The sequence below is a fragment of the Capra hircus genome, chromosome 12, assembly GCF_001704415.2.
Source record: "Capra hircus breed San Clemente chromosome 12, ASM170441v1, whole genome shotgun sequence".
In the NCBI taxonomy this organism is placed as follows: Eukaryota; Metazoa; Chordata; class Mammalia; order Artiodactyla; family Bovidae; genus Capra; species Capra hircus.
In genome coordinates this window covers 76893422-76909977 of record NC_030819.1, presented here as the reverse complement: position 1 = coordinate 76909977, position 16556 = coordinate 76893422, and the positions used below count along the sequence as shown (strand labels likewise).

Below are 16556 nucleotides of genomic sequence, written 5' to 3'. Positions count from 1 at the left end.
TATCAAGGCCAGACTCTCTATGGAGAGTAATGGAAGAGAAAAAATGTGTGCTTGTGTGTGCAGAGGTGTGTACATATGTTAGGGTAAAATGACAATAGTCTGCTGCTGCTGCTGCTAAGTCACTTCAGTCGTGTCCGTCTCTGTGTGACCCCATAGACGGCAGCCCACCAGGCTCCCCCGTCCATGGGATTCTTCAGGCAAGAACACTGGAGTGGGTTACCATTTCATTCTCCAAAGCATGAAAGTGAAAGTGAAGTCACTCAGTCGTGTCCAACTCTTGGCGACCCCATGGACTGTAACCTACCAGGCTCCTCCGTCCATGGGATTTTCCAGGCAAGCGTACTGGAGTGGGGTGCCATTGCCTTCTCTGGACAATAGTCTAGGAATGCCCATAAACTATAACTTTGTATGAATCATAAGGAAAGAATACACATATCACAATTAACAAGTAGATATGAGTCTATACAATGTCTGGAGAGATTCTTGAACCATTTTTTTATTAACTAAAGTTTAGAAGAAAGTGTGTTTAGGAAAAAAATTGTAAAACACATTTTATCTGCTAAAAGACACAAATTAAAGGGGAGTGATTATAACATCTTCAGTTCAGTTCAGTTTAGTTCAGTCACTCAGTTGTGTCCGACTCTTTGCGACCCCATGAATCACAGCACACCAGGCCTCTCTGTCCATCACCAACTCCCGGAGTTCACTCAGACTCATGCCCATCGAGTCAGTGATGCCATCCAGCCATCTCATCCTCTGTTGTCCCCTTCTCCTCCTGCCCCCAATCCCTCCCAGCATCAGAGTCTTTTCCAATGAGTCAACTCTTCGCATCAGGTGGCCAAAGTACTGGAGTTTCAACTTTAGCATCATTCCTTCCAAAGAAATCCCAGGGCTGATCTCCTTCAGAATGGACTGGTTGGATCTCCTTGCTGTCCAAGGGACTCTCAAGAGTCTTCTCCAACACCACAGTTCAATCGCATCAATTCTTCGGCTCTCAGCCTTCTTCACAGTCCAACTCTCACATCCATACATGACCACAGGAAAATCCATAGTCTTGACTAGACGGACCTTAGTCGGCAAAGTAATGTCTCTGCTTTTGAATATGCTATTTAAGTATGCTCATATGATCACCTCTATCTCTGAGATCAAAATTATATCAGAAAGTGAATTGAACAACAGACCTAGACTACAGTTCTCCAGTGCTGTGATCCAGCTCATACAGGATCCTATCATACATGAGGACAAACTGAACCCAGATCACTTGGTTTAATCCAGAGTTTGCCAGCCATTGAACCATGTTGTGTCTTTGTGTCCTCATATACAAAATAGCCGTGATAACAGTACATGGCCACTGGAGTCTTGGGAAGAAGATGCACCAATAACTGTGATGTGTTCTAAACACACCTCCGTAGAATACATTTCAAGGCACACTAGCAGATCATCTGCTAAGCCAGCTTGTCTGATCATAGCACACCACCTCCATTATGCCTATAAAATCTCACCTACTCCACTCCTAGCTTTCTAGTAAATCTTTCTATACTTATTCTGATATTGCAAAATCGCAGCAGATTTATGTCTTGTGATTCCACTGTTTTGGAAGCTTTGTACCTGGAAAACATCCAGTATTTGGAAAAGAGTAAAATAATATCTGTGATGTTTGGTGGAGTTTAAAGTAACATTACCATCCCTCACTAAAACAGAACAATGTGTTTGTTTTTACTTAGAAATTCAATTCCAGTTTCTCAATAATTTAAGAGCTGTACTTTAAAATTTGTATTTTAAGCTTTTTAAGGTGGAATGTTTCAGTCATATAGAAAAGTGCAATTGATCATACAGTGAACCTTCAGCCAGTTTGAATTGCAAATAGAACCAAATTATTCCCCAGGTTACCACCCCACCTCTCCCAACCCTCAGATCCCTAGCTCTATCCCAAGATACTCCCCATACTTCAAACTGTTTTGAAAGAAATCCCAGGCATCCTAATTATTTCCTCTCTATATATTTAAGAATCACCTCTCATCTGATTAATTTCTTTTATGAACTGATTCAGACTATTCTATGTCTCTAGCAAAAAATCTTCGGTATTTAAAATTACACATATTTAAAAATAATGGCATTTATCTTATTTTATACGTTTCATGTATCTCTATTATATTGTCTGTTTCAATGTAATTTTTATTTTTAAACACCTTTATTGAGGTATAGTTAATGTACAAAACTACTCATTTAACATATGTAATTTGGTAAGTTTTCCACAATAAAGGTAACAAACATATCCATTACTTTCAAAATTTTACTCACACCTCCCCTTATCCATGTGGTAAGAACACTTAATATGAGATTTACCATTAAAAAATGTTAAGTGCACAATAAAGTATTGTTAAATATAGATACTAATCTCTTTTGCATCTTATATAACCAAATATAGATCTCTTTTTCATCTTATATAACCAAAAATTTAGACCATGGAAAAATTCCCATTTCCCCCTCACAAATGTCATTTTCTTCTCGGGTTCTTTGAGTTTGATTATTTCAGATACTCATATAACTGGAATTATGCAGTACTTGTCTTTCTGTGACTGGCTTATTTCACTTAGCATACTGCCTCCCAAGATTGTTCACATTGTCACAGTTGGCGAGATTTCTTTCACTTTTTTAAGGTTGATTAATATTTTCTTGCATGTGTATGTCACAGTTTTCATTCATTTTTCCATTAATGAACATTTAGATTGCTTTATATCTTATCTACTCTATCTATTATTGTGCTACATTGAACGTGAGATAGCAGATTATCTCTTTGAGATCCTGATTTCAATTCCTTTGAGTATATGCCCAGAAGTAGAATTGCTGGATCATATAGTAACTCTATTTTTCATTTTTTGAGGAAACTCCATACTGTTTTCAGTAGCGGTTGTATCATTTTACATCCCAACAACAGCTGTACAAGGATTCCATTCTTCATTTCCATAAGCAGATTTCCCAAACCAGAGAAGCACACAAGATATAACAATAATGCTGATGTCAACATGTTGTGCCTGACCACAGCTCAGATGAAGAGAGCATTATATATTTATGATATATGAGTAAACACCATATTTTTTCCTCCTGATAAAAGCATATTTTAGCAAAACTAAGGCCAAATAGATGATATATGAAAACTATCAAAATAAAAATTCCATAGTGGGATTTAAGAGTATACTAGTAAAAGGTTAGTTAGCCCTGGTTTGAAAATGCCATTATCTAGAAAAAAGCCCTTTAGGAAAGGCTTAGAAACACAAAGAATGTTCTAAATAATAAATGCTGAGAGCTGTAGTCTTCAATGTTCTTTAACACAAACAAAGAAGAATTAGATTCTGGCTGTGTTACTGTCACAAAAATAAAGAACACTGACATCCAAAAAACTCTGCCCAGGAGAACAGAGTAAAATAACAAAAATTCAAGGAATTAGTCTATGAGCTAAGCATATTTATTCTAGAACAAATAGTCTGTAAGCATCCAGGTGCATAATTGGGAGAGGGAGATAAAAATAAATGGAACTAAAAATATAGATATTTGTAAAACTCAACCAGAACATTTGACTTAGTTTTGAATAATTATAAAGTATCCTCCCTGGTCTTAACAAACTATTACAAAAGACATGACAATTACCTGAATAGAGGAATATGTACTAATTTCTTCTGTGGAGGGAGAGAGTGTTCTATATAAAACAGTGGAATATTTTTGGATCTCTGTTGTCATCAGACATGTGCAATAAAGTATGGCCTCTAGAATTAGAACAGAGACATATTAAGTGAATTCACTATCAAAAAGACAAAATAAAAGAGATAACTGTATTAAAAGAGAAAAGAAGAAACAAAAAAACAACAACACTGAATTAATCTACATTTGCGCCAACTGAGAGATCATATATTCCAAAGCAACACTTCACTTGTAGGTGGTACACAATTGAATAGCTCATCCAGAACACAGCAGAAAGAAGAAAGAAATGAGAACCTTGAGGGAAAAAGTGACAGTTCTGGTGGACTTAAAATAGTATTCTAAACTATAAAATGTTCGTGTCCCTAAAGGGAAAATAAGAGAAAAGAGAAAGTAAGCATTGATCAACTATCCAATAGGAAACAATGAAGAAAAGTTCTCCAAAGTGAAGAAGAAATCCAAGAATGCAAGATAAAGGATTTGAATATGATTAAAGCAAAGTTAAAAAAAAATTAATCACGTGGAGCATGCCCTTAGAAAAATTTTCCCAATTAAGAAAAATAAATCCAGGTAAACAAGCAGAAAAATCTAATCAAAACAAGGATATGAAAATAAAACTTTGCTCATAATTAATACCCCAAATACAAGCTTTTTAAGGGATTTGTTCCTGGGATTTGCTTGATGGTTCTTTTATATTTTTTTCTTAAATGTAGTTTAAATGTAAGTAATATATGTCATATTAAAAATTCACACTATTCATTAAAAAATAAAATTAAATTTGAATTCTTTCCTTCACTGTCTTTTCCCTGGGCCCCTGACCAGAAGGTAACCAATATGAGCAGTTGCTAGTATATTCCCACTAAAAATAGTACCTACTAATGTATAAAATAAAAAGATTAGGAAAAATCTTGCCTTAATCCATGCATATATAATATTTACTATGCACCGAGCAACATTTTAAGAACTTATAATTATTACCTCAATATACATTATTCCAAATGTCCTACTGGACCTTTTTAATGTAAATTTAAAACAGATTTCATTACAGGTAGTAAGAATGCTAAGTTGCAAACTTTGGGGGGAAATAAAGTCATCATAAGTAATTAAAGCACAATAAGAAAAATGCAATAAAATATTGATTGTGGTAAAAACCAAAGAGACATCACTTTGCTAACAAAGGTTCATATTAGAGATATGGTTTTTCCAGTAGTCATGTACAGATGTGAGAGTTGTACCACATGGCTGAGCACTGAGGAATAAATGCTTTTGAATCGTGGTGCTAGGGAAGACTCTTGAGAGTCCCTTGGACTGCAAAGAGATCAAACCAGTCAATTCTAAAAAAAAAAAAAATCAGCACTGAATATTCATTGAAAAGTAATGTTGAAGCTGAACCACCAATACTTTGGCCACCTCATGCAAAGAGATGACTCTGTGGAAAAGACCCTGATGCTGGAAATGATTGAAGGAAAAAGGAAAAGTGGGTAGCAGAGTATGAGATGGTTGGATGGCATCACTGACTCAATGGACATGAATTTGAGCAAACTCTGGGACATAGTGAAGGACAAGGGAGCCTGGCGTGCTACAGTCCATGGGGTTGAAGAGTTGGACATGACCTAGTGACTGAAAAACAACGTGGTTAAAAAAAGAAAAGAAAATTTGAAAATTTGGGATTTTTAACATTTTATGTTCAGACATATGATTAAAAGCCCCATTGTTAGATGTTATTATTAGCACACAAGCAGCATACTGTAAACAAGTATATATACACAGAACACGCTAGTCATAGCAAACACTCTTTTCAAACAACACAGCAGACACCTCTATATATGGACATCACTAGATGATCAATACTGAAATCAGATTGATTATATTCTTTGCAACCAAAGATGAAGAAGCTCTATCCAGTCAGCAAAAACAAGCCTTAGAGCTGACTATGGCTCAGATCATTAGCTCCTTATTTCAAATTTCAGGCTTAAATTTAAGCAAGTAAAGAAAACCATTAGGCCATTCAGGTACAACCTAAATCAAATCCCTTATGCAGCGGGGTATCAAATAGACATTCAAGGGGTTAGATATGGTAGAAAGAGTGCCTGAAGAACTATCATCGGAGGTTCTTAGCATTGTATAGGAGATGGACACCAATACAGCAGTTGTCTGAGGAGGCTTTACAACTACCTCAGGAAAGATGGGAAGTGAAAAGCAAGGGAGAAAGGGAAAGATATGCTCAACTGAATGACGAGTTCCAGAGAAGAGCTAGGAAAAATAAGAAAGCCTTCTTAAGTAAGCAATGCGAAGAAATAGAGGGATACAACAGAGAAAGAAAGACTAGAAATCTTTTCAAGAATATTGGAGATATGAAGGGAAAATTTCATTCAGGGATGGGCATGATAAAGGACAAAAATGAAATGGTAAGGACCCAACCAAAGATATTAAGAGTATGTGTCAAGAATGCATAGAAGAACTCTACAAAAAAATCTTAATGACTGGGATAATCACAATGGTGTGGTTACTGCAGAGCCAGACATCCTGGACTGTGAAGTCAAGTGGGCCTTAGGAAACATTACTATGAACAAAGCTAGTGGAGATGATGGAATTCCAACTGAGCTATTTCAAATCCTAAATGATGATTCTCTTAAAGTGCTACAATCAATATGTCAGCAAATTTGGAAAACTCAGCAAGGGCCACAGGACTGGCAAAAGTCAGTTTTCATTCCAATCTCAAAAAAGGGGTATGCCAAAGAATATACAGACTCCTGTACAATTGCCCTCATATAACACGCTAGCAATATTATGTTCAAAATTCTTCAAGCTAGGCTTCAACAGAAGAAATTCCAGATGTACAAACTAGATTTAGAAAAAGCAGTGGAACCAGAGATTAAATTGTCAGCATTTGATGGATCATAGAAAAAGCAAAGGAATTCTAGGAAAAAACATCTACTTCTGCTGCACTGACTATGCTAAAGCATTTGACTGTGTGGATCACAACAAACTGTGGAAAATTTTCAGAGAGATGGGATACCAGACCACCTGACCTGCCTCCTGATAAAACTGTATGTGGGTCAAGAAGCAACAGTTAGAACTAGACATGGAACAATAGACTTGTTCATAATTGGAAAAGGAGTTAGACAAGACTGTATATTGTCATCCTGATTATTTAATGTATGCAGAGTACATCATATGAAATGCTGGACTGGCTGAATCCATGCTGGAATCAAGATTAATGGGAGAAATGTCAACAACCTCAGACATGAAGATTATGCCACCCTTATGGCAGAAAGTGGGACTTCCCTGGTGGCTCAGATGGTAAAGTGTCTGCCTACAATGCAGGAGACCCAGGTTCAATCCCTGGGTTGGGAAGGCCTCCTGGAGAAGGAAATGGCAACCCACTCCAGTATTCTTGCCTGGAAAATCCCATGGACAGAAGAGCCTGGTGGGCTACAGAAGAGTCAGATATGACGGAATGACTGAGAGACTTCACTTTCACTTTCATGGCAGAAAGTGAATAGGAACTAAAGAGTCTGTTGATGAAATTGAAAGAGAGTAAAAATCTTGGCTTAAAACTCAACATTCATAAGACTTAAGATCATGGCTTCTGGTCCCATCACCTCATGACAAAGAGAAGGGGAAAAGGGTGGAAGCAGTGACAGATTTTATTTTCCTGGGTTTCAAAAACACTGTAGACAAGGACTGAAGCCCTGAAGTTAAAAGACTCTTGCTCCTTGGAGGAAGCTATGACAAACCTAGACAGCATATTAAAAAGCACAGATATCACTTTTCTGACTAAAGTTCATATATTTGAGGCTGTGGTTTTTCCAGTAGTCTTTCGTGGATGTGAGAGCTGAACCATAAAGAAGACTGTGTGCCAAAGAATTGATGATTTTGAACTGTAGTGTTGGAGAAGACTCTTGAAAGCCCCTTGGACAGCAAGGAGTTCAAACCAGTCAATCCTAAAGGAAATCAACTCTGATTATTCACTGGGAGGACTGATGCTGAAGCTGAATCTCCAATACTTAGGTCACCTTATACAAAGAGTCAACTCATTGGAAAAGACCCTGATGCTGGAAAATAGTTTGAACAACTCATGGAAGAGTCTGGAAGCCTTCCAGGAAGATATTCATGGTAATGCCTTGAATTAGTATGAGTGATAGTCGCTCAGTCGTGTCTGACTCTTTGCCACACCATGGACTATAGCCTGCCAGGCTTGTCTGTCCATGGGATTTTCCAGGCAAGTATATGGGAGTGGGTTGCCATTTCCTTCTCCAGTGAAAACTCCTTGGGCTCACATTATAATCAGTCAAGGAAAACAACTTCTTAATGTCAAAGTATGTGCTGTTGTCCAGTGGGACTGTCCCCCTATAATCAAAGAAGTGCAGGTATGCTGTGGTACTCATGGTTCATCTTCCCATTCACACTGACCATCTAATAATCAGTCTCCTCTAGAGAGACCATAATGTTACCTTCTAGAAACTGATCACTCAGTTCACATTCTCTTCAACCATGAACAAGCTTGAACCAAGATATAGACATCGGGAAGAAATTCTTAAGGTATGTGGAAGCATTGTTCACTAAATAGGGGTATTATGCAGAAAATTTAAGAATCAAACAAAAGGTGGGACCAGGTGACCTCTAATGTCCCCTCCAAAGCTCTGATTATATCACAAGCTATCTGTCTTCTAAAACAGCAAAATTTTTACCCTTGGGCATGGTTGAAAATATATCTCCATATAGCACTGTCATAATTTTACAGGAAACAGCAACTGCACAAGCTGTGACCAACTCACCATGCCAAGGGATTTAAAGTGATATATGTCCAGACTCATTGAACTAGACTACTTTATTGCATTCTCTGATATCAGCAGGCTGGTTGTCAAAAGCTGAGAGTATGTTAAAGCTAGTTTAAGCACAAAGCATTAAGGAAGCAGAAGTGTGTTAAATGCCTTTGTTTAATCTCCTCACTCTTTTTCCTACCTCATCTCTGACAAATGCTTGCCTTCCCCAATGTACCCTACCACTGAAAAGCCTTATTTACTTTAACTTAATTTGAGTACTTGGTAACACCTGTTTTAACTTCGAGGATTTTCATTTCTACTCATGAACTACATGGATATCACTTCTACCTTTCAATGTAATTTTATATAAGGTTTCCCTGGTGGCTCAGATGTTAAAGAATCTCCTTGCAATGAAGGAGGCCCAAGTTTGATCTCTGGGTCAGAAAGATCCCCCAGAGAATGGAATGGCAACCCACTCCAGTATCCTTGCCTGGAGAATCTCATGGACAGAGAAACTTGGCCGGCTACAGTCCATGGTGTCACAAAGAGTCAGACATGACTGAACAACTAACATTTTCACTTTCACTTATGTCTATGAAAAATAAACATACATAAGATTTTAGATAAGTCACATGTTCTCCAAGGCTTAAAATATAATGTAGCTGTTTCCTCCCCTTTTGTCCCCAAGCTGATCTTCATTCCCCAAAGGTATTTTCTGCTCCTTTATCTGTTTCTGTGGTATCTATTTTTACGTTTCAAAATAACATGTTTATTGGACTGTGTCTTTTTTTTTTTTCCATTTTAGATATTATCTATTGACTTCCTACTGTGGAAAGTGAGGACTTAACTCTCTTTCTCACCTCCTGCCTTATATATAAAATTTCTATACTTTACCCTTCAGTAGAGTTGTGTCTGTGTTTATAATATCAGTATTAGTATTCATTATTGCTTTTCTTTTGCTTTTTTTGATTCTGCTTGAAGGTATTTTCTCATCGTTGCATGTAATTAGAATTCTATATTCATCCCCCAAATTCTCAGACGTAGGTATACATCCTGTTCTAAATATATTTTAAAAAGTCAAGTACTTCAGAGACTGACTTTCAAATAACCCCGCTTTTAGGCATCATCGCTTTTTGTAAGAATTGGCCCTCCAAATTCTTTTGCTTTCTGGCATTCTGTTGTGAGAACCAGGTTGCTTCTCAGTCTTCTTGTCTCCTAGCCCACCCACCCCTACTCACAAATGCTGGCTAACTTTGTTTCCTTGGTTTCTAAATTTTGTTGAGCCATTTCCCTTTATTTTTTTTTTTTCTTGTCTGTCTTGATTTCAGCCTTCTAAAAATCCTTTTTAAATGAAGATCTCAAGGTTGTTTTTTTTCAAGTACAAATTTTCTACCCAGTACAGCAAATGCCTTTCTTCTGAGATAATTGTCCATTTTCTATGGCAAGTCTTTGACTCGGCATCTTAGATCCCCATTTTCTTACAGCAAAACTTCACTTACAGTTGCTTGATTTTTCATGAGCACAGGTTATCAGAGTAGGCAAAAGGAAACAATTTGTTCTAGTGCCCCCAATAACGACAGGTTCTGTTTACAAAAAGAGATGGATGAAATTTAGTGCCCCAAAAGATGGTAATAATAGGTGATATCACTGAACACTGGCCCTATTGCTGGAACTGTTCTAAGCACTTCACAGACGTGAATAAATTAACTCACTGAATTCTCATGGCAGCCCCAAGATCACAAGGTTTTCATTCCTTTGTCTTCTCTGTTTAACAGAAATTATTGTCTGCAGCCACTATTAATAGCACTCTGAGACAGTTTTCACATTTTCTTTTTTTTTACCATTATTATTAGCATTTTTTTTAAGATGAGAAAATGAAAGCTTAGTAACTTGTTTACAGTCATCTAGCCAATACGTGGCACATGTAGAATTTTTTTTTTAATTTTTATTTTTACTTTATTTTACTTTACAATACTGTATTGGTTTTGCCATACATTGACATGACTCCACCACGGGTGTACATGCGTTCCCAAACATGAACCCCCCTCCCACCTCCCTCCTCATAACATCTCTCTGGGTCATCACCTGGCACCAGCCCCAAGCATGCTGTATCCTGCGTCGGACATAGACTGGCGATTCGATTCTTACATGATAGTATACCTGTTACAATGCCATTCTCCCAAATCATCCCACCCTCTCCCTCTCCCTCTGAGTCCAAAAGCCCGTTATACACATCTGTGTCTTTTTTGCTGTCTTGCATACAGGGTCGTCATTGCCATCTTTCTAAATTCCATATATATGTGTTAGTGTACTGTATTGGTGTTTTTCTTTCTGGCCTACTTCACTCTGTATAATCGGCTCCAGTTTCATCCATCTCATCAGAACTGATTTCATATATGATTTCCAAAATTCAGTTTTGCTTCCTATGGGAAGTTTGGGACCAGATTCTCAAACCTTTATTGTCAGACTTGTCCCATTCCCTTGGACCATTAAAAACAACAGCCTAAGTTGCTCACCTCATACAAGGGTTTGGTATTTAAAGATTTTTGCTAACTTTCCACAAGAGATAAATGATGTGTCAAAATATTTGACTAGTCAATAAATGTATTGTTTATTTAAGACAAATTAACACAAATTAAATTTACTGATATTTGATACCTTTGATGAGAAACAGAATATCATTATTATTCTACTATGTTCCAGAGACAGTAAAGTGAGGTGGTTCAAGTCCTGGTTCTGCTATTCACTAGCTGAATATTCTGGAACAATTTACGAAATATTCTGTTTCGTTTCACTTATCTGTGTGTGTTAAGTTGCTTCAGTCATGTCCAACTCTTTGCAACCCTGTGGACTATAGCCCATCAGGCTCCTCTGTCCATGGGATTCTCCAGGCAAGAATACTGGAGTGGGCTACCATGACCTCCTCCAGGTGATCTTCCAGACCCAGAGATGGAATCCAAGTTTCTTAAGTCTCCTGTGTTGGCAGGTGGGTTCTTTACCACTAGCACCACCTGGGGAGCCCTCACTTATCTGTAACATGGGGTTAATAATTTCTAGAATAGGGTTCTAATAGGAAGGTGGCTCAGACAGTAGAGAATCTGCCTTCAATGCAGTAGGTCCTGGGTTCGATCCCCAGATCAAGAAGATTCTTGGGTTGCGAAGATCCCCCTGGAAAAGGGAATGGCTATCCACTCCAGTATTCTTGCCTGGAGAATCTCATGGACAGAGAAGCCTGGAGAGCTACTGTTCATGGGGCCGCAAAGTGTTGGACACACTAACGCTTTCACTTTTTTTCACAAGTTAATTTTACATGAGCAGTATTTGGAATAGTATTTGCTGTACAGTTGGACCTTACCTAAACTATTGGCAAGAATCAGAGTGACTCTAAAAGGAAGACAGGTTCCATCTCTTATGAACAAAGTAACTGAGTTGCAAAAGAAGTGCAGTCTGTCCCCCAACTCCATAGTTTCCAGAGTATTAGTCTTTACAAATCTCCCAAGGTGTTAGCTGGATGAACCAAATACCATGTCATATATGAAGAAAGAAGTCTTCTCATCCCATGGCAAGTGTAGAAAAGAATATGTAAATGATATCCTTCAAACCCATTTTGAAGGTTAAGGAAGCACTACCTTTTCGGATTTGAATAAATATTTCAAAAAACCTATAAGTTCTAGAGAGTAATAACAATTATGTAACAGTTTGTTATTCCAAAAATGTTTTTCCAGTGATACTGAAGGATATATTCTAAATTGGAAAATGTCATTTTTTTTAACTGATACCAAACCATGCTTAAATATAAAACTTGTCACGACAGGGTCCTGTGTGATCTCACTCTCCTAGTCTCTCTTAGGCTCACATAGCTATTCATTTTTGTACTATGCATTCCAGATACATAGGAATTGTCTGTTTCATCAGCATGTTCTGCTGGCTCCAATATCAGAGATTTGACATATGCTGTTCCATCAAACTGGAATGTTTGTCCTCTTATTCTGTATCTAGTAAAAATGGCAGATCCTTCAGGTCTGGAATTTTATCTAATTTTCTCAGGAAGGTTAAATCTCCAGGCTTAGGTAAGCCCACATAATATGCCTCCATAATAATACCTATAACTCTGCTCCTAGCAATTTGCATGTTTTTAATTGTTTTACTAATTATATACAACTATTTGTCTTTCAATCAACCTGTAATCTCCATAACTTCCGCAAACACGGTTGATTCCTTTCTTCTCTGTAAGTTCACTCTTACCCCTACTGCTGAATACTGTGCCTTTCCACAAAGCAGCCCACCATAACTGCTTGTCAAATAATAACCAATTTCAGCACTGTCTGTTTCCACTGTATACCCATTTTTCAAAAATGCAAGAGTCATTTAAAAAATAGTCATGGTGAAGTGAGAGTTATTTAGCAAAAGAAAAATTTCCTCTTTAATATATTTTCATATTATGTCTCCTGGAAATTTTGCCTGTTATAAATCTAAGTTTAAGTTTTTCCTTCCACTTATTGTCTTGAATTTACAATAAAAGGAAAAAAGATCTTTTACCATTAAAAAAGTCAAGGTGTTCTTCTATCTAAAATTATTTTGATCTGTTTTCTAAGATTCTTGAAGTAAAGGAAGAGTAAGGAGAAAATATATTTTACAGAAATATGACTAAGAAGGGCTTTGTACCCTGCAGAAGTTATTCAAAGTTCTAAGTAGCTCTTCGATAACAAAAACCCACCAGGCAAATGACCCCTTTTCCTGTGTGCCAATCTAATTGTATAAGAACTTTTTTTTTTACTTACTTATGCTTAAGGGAAAAAGTCGTCCTCACTTGGCCTTCATGGTTAAGTCACAGTTCTACAGTCTTGTAAACAAACAGATGAGACAACTGGGATTCATTTTAGAGATCATTAGAAAAGAGCTGAGACAGACTTCTTGTAATTTTAAAAGTCAATACTTAATCAAGAGAACACATGCCAAAAGATAGACAAGTATTTTCTTCTGACAAACTAAATATCAGCTCCAGGAGCATTATTGTAAAACAGAGTTGATTCTATAACTCCCAGCACACTCAGACAGAAATTTACTTCTAAAATCTAATTTGATTTCCTTATCAGGCAATTAGTATATTATTAAAAATTCACGGCAGGGTCAATCTCCTGTTGATTTGCATAATTAAGTTGCCTTCTCTCTGTTAAATTAAGGGAGTTTTTATTCATTTCTAGAGCAGACTTCTGAGGATTGAAAGGGTTCTTTTTCACACCATAATAAACCATATCCATGGCTATATATATTTTATACATATATATAGCTTACTTTTAATCTTTCATAAAGTTCAAGTTGTCAGATTTTGGCAAGAGATACCCATTTCTTTCTATTCCCTTTTCACTTCTGCTCACTCCATCTCTGAAAAATCTCTGTAAATAAATAGTTGTTTCTTAATACATGCTGAAAGCATACTGAATTCTTCCTTAGGAGTTACTTGCTGCCAGTCACTAAGTCAAAGGAGTAAACATTAGCGAAAGCCAAACCTCATGAGGTTTCCAGGATTGGTTTAGATAAGAAAGCTGAAAAAAAAAAAAAAAAAGTATTTTCCAGATTTGTCTTTAAATCTCTAGAGCTCACAAAGTTTGGAGGAAGGCTTCTCTTTAGGTTCTCTGTGAATGCTTTTGAAAGAAAAGAACAGTTTCTTTGTGGGGGTCTAAGTTACCTGATTTGAGTCTTAGAAAATTCAGAAGTATAAATCACATTTTTAAAGGTTAAATATGGTGATGAAAGAACAGCATAGGGGAGGAAAAAGTTCTCCTTGACCCTCTTAAGCCTCCTGACAAGGTCTGAAAACTAACTTGACAAAGAGATTAACAGGAGACAAGCCTACAGCTTGAGCATTTACAGGTTCATGGCAACCTTTACAAGAGAAGGAAGACCAGAAGAAACAACCAGAACAAGAAGCTTGTATCACTTTTAGACAAATAATAAATTTGTAAAGAATTGAGAAAAAGTAGCTTGGGCTAGAGGTAGTAAATGGTGCAGAAGTAACTAGGAAGATAGGGGTAAGTCTAACTAGATTTGCTAATACAGCTCCTGGGCCCTAAATTCCCAGTCTCTGGTGATAATGATCCCTTATATTTTCCATCCAGGAAGGTGTTGACTCTAAAATATGCTTAATGTGAGAATTGTGAATCAAGTCGGATTTGTAGCAAAATGAGGACTATAGGCCAGGAGACAGCATTTCAGATAGCTCTGAGAAACTTCTGAAGATGTAAGGGGAAGGTCAGTATATATATTCAGTTCAGTCACTCAGTTGTGTCTGATTCTTTGTGACCCCATGAATCGCTACACGCCAGGTCTCCCTGTCCATCACCAACTCCTGGAGTTCACTCAAACTCACATCCATCGAGTCGGTGATGCCATCCAGCCATCTCATCCTCTGTCATCCCCTTTTCCTCCTGCTCCCGATCCCTCCCAGCATCAGAGTCTACATACATGTATATTTCTATATATATATATATGATTTTGGTGAAGGAGGAGTACATGCAGTCAAGCACATATGTTTTTGCAGAAGGTTACTGCTTGTCTCATGAAGCTTAGTGAAGGTCACGAGGCGCATACATCACCATGAAGGATTTTAGTGTTTTTCTAGATATGAGGAGATAACAAAACTTGGGCTCATAAAATTGGCTCCTGAAAATATTTATCTGAAGACTTATTCTGCCAGTTATTCCCAGAGCTCAAAGTGCCTCAATTCTACTCTCCACCCTGAACTCCTTTCGGGGAGTGTTGAAAATCAGTGACTGCAGAAGGGCATGATTTAATCCTTGAGGAGGTAAAGTGCTACTCACAAAGGCTACCATGGGAAACTTCACATCACCTGTTTTCAGGGGAGCGGGGGCTAAATGAGGGCAGCGGTGACAAGATCAGAGTAATCTTCCTACTCCTGCCTTTTCCTGAAACTCCTTCAGCTTAAGCTATTCAGAATGCCAAGGGCCGTGTTTGGAGGTAGCATGCCCTGTACCTCATCGACAGGTGGTTTCACAGTTTATTCTTCTTGCTTGTTATCCATTGTTTACTGAGACTGAGGCAATATAAAAGACAACGAGGCCAACAAGTTTACCGCCTAGTGAGCCAACTAAATGAAGTACATTATATATTAATAAAGAGTTCCTGGATCCAGGATGTGTGCCTCTCGGGGACAATAAGTCAAAATGATACATTCGCATGGACTGATTGTTAGTTCTCTGTTGCCAGGTAGAACATTTAATTTTTATGTCTGAATTACCCAAGCTGCCTTCAATTCACCTCCAGGAAAGAAGGATACAAGGTAAGCTGATAAGAACAGTACTGAGTTTAACATCATTTCCTTTTAAACCTCTGTTGCGGCTAAGATGCAGAGCAAGAGTCCATGCATTTCTAGTGCTGAGCACATAGCAGGCATTGAGTCAATGTTCGTGGAGGAGAGAAGAAAGCAAGTCAGTATATTTCTAATTTAAAATTTATTTACTTTTTTCTAGAATTTGCAAAGTGAGTATGTGAATATTGTTACTTGAAATGAAAAGTATTGCTCAATGCTAGTCAATCAATGGAAAGAGAAGAAGAGTAGAAGTATTTTTTTTTTAAAGATGTGCTGCATTCTTTACATAACTGCTTGATTCATTTCCAGAAATAGTTTTATAAAAGTAACATCTGCTTTTTCAAGGTCCACATTTGTATTCAGACTCCAGTAACCATAACTAACATGATATGTAATATTGACTGTAAATAATTATGGCTATGGATTGTCTGATTTGTTTCAGAATCCTGGTGAATCAAATTTTTTTTTTTAGGGTTGTTAAGACATACTTATACCTTCTATTTATTTCCATTCTTTATGTGCTTCCATTTTTAACTTTAAAGGCAAGACTGCCTCAATATGATAGGGGCTCTCAATGTAAATAATTATCTGAAGCTTATAGACTATTTAGACAGAAGTCCATGTTGGAATAGGATGACCACAGAGAGAGCAGATAACCGGCAGCCATGCTTAGTTATAATTTATAACCAAGAACACCGACCGAACATCATTGTTAAAATGCTTCATTATCAGTCAAAATTGGTCAGTTTTGTCCTTTCACA

At 37.3% G+C, this 16556-nt stretch overlaps 1 non-coding gene across 1 annotated transcript; it reads left to right on the top strand.

The window, feature by feature from the left end:
- Positions 6982-7053, top strand: TRNAC-ACA. The gene has a single exon. It is a non-coding gene; the product is annotated as a tRNA-Cys (tRNA).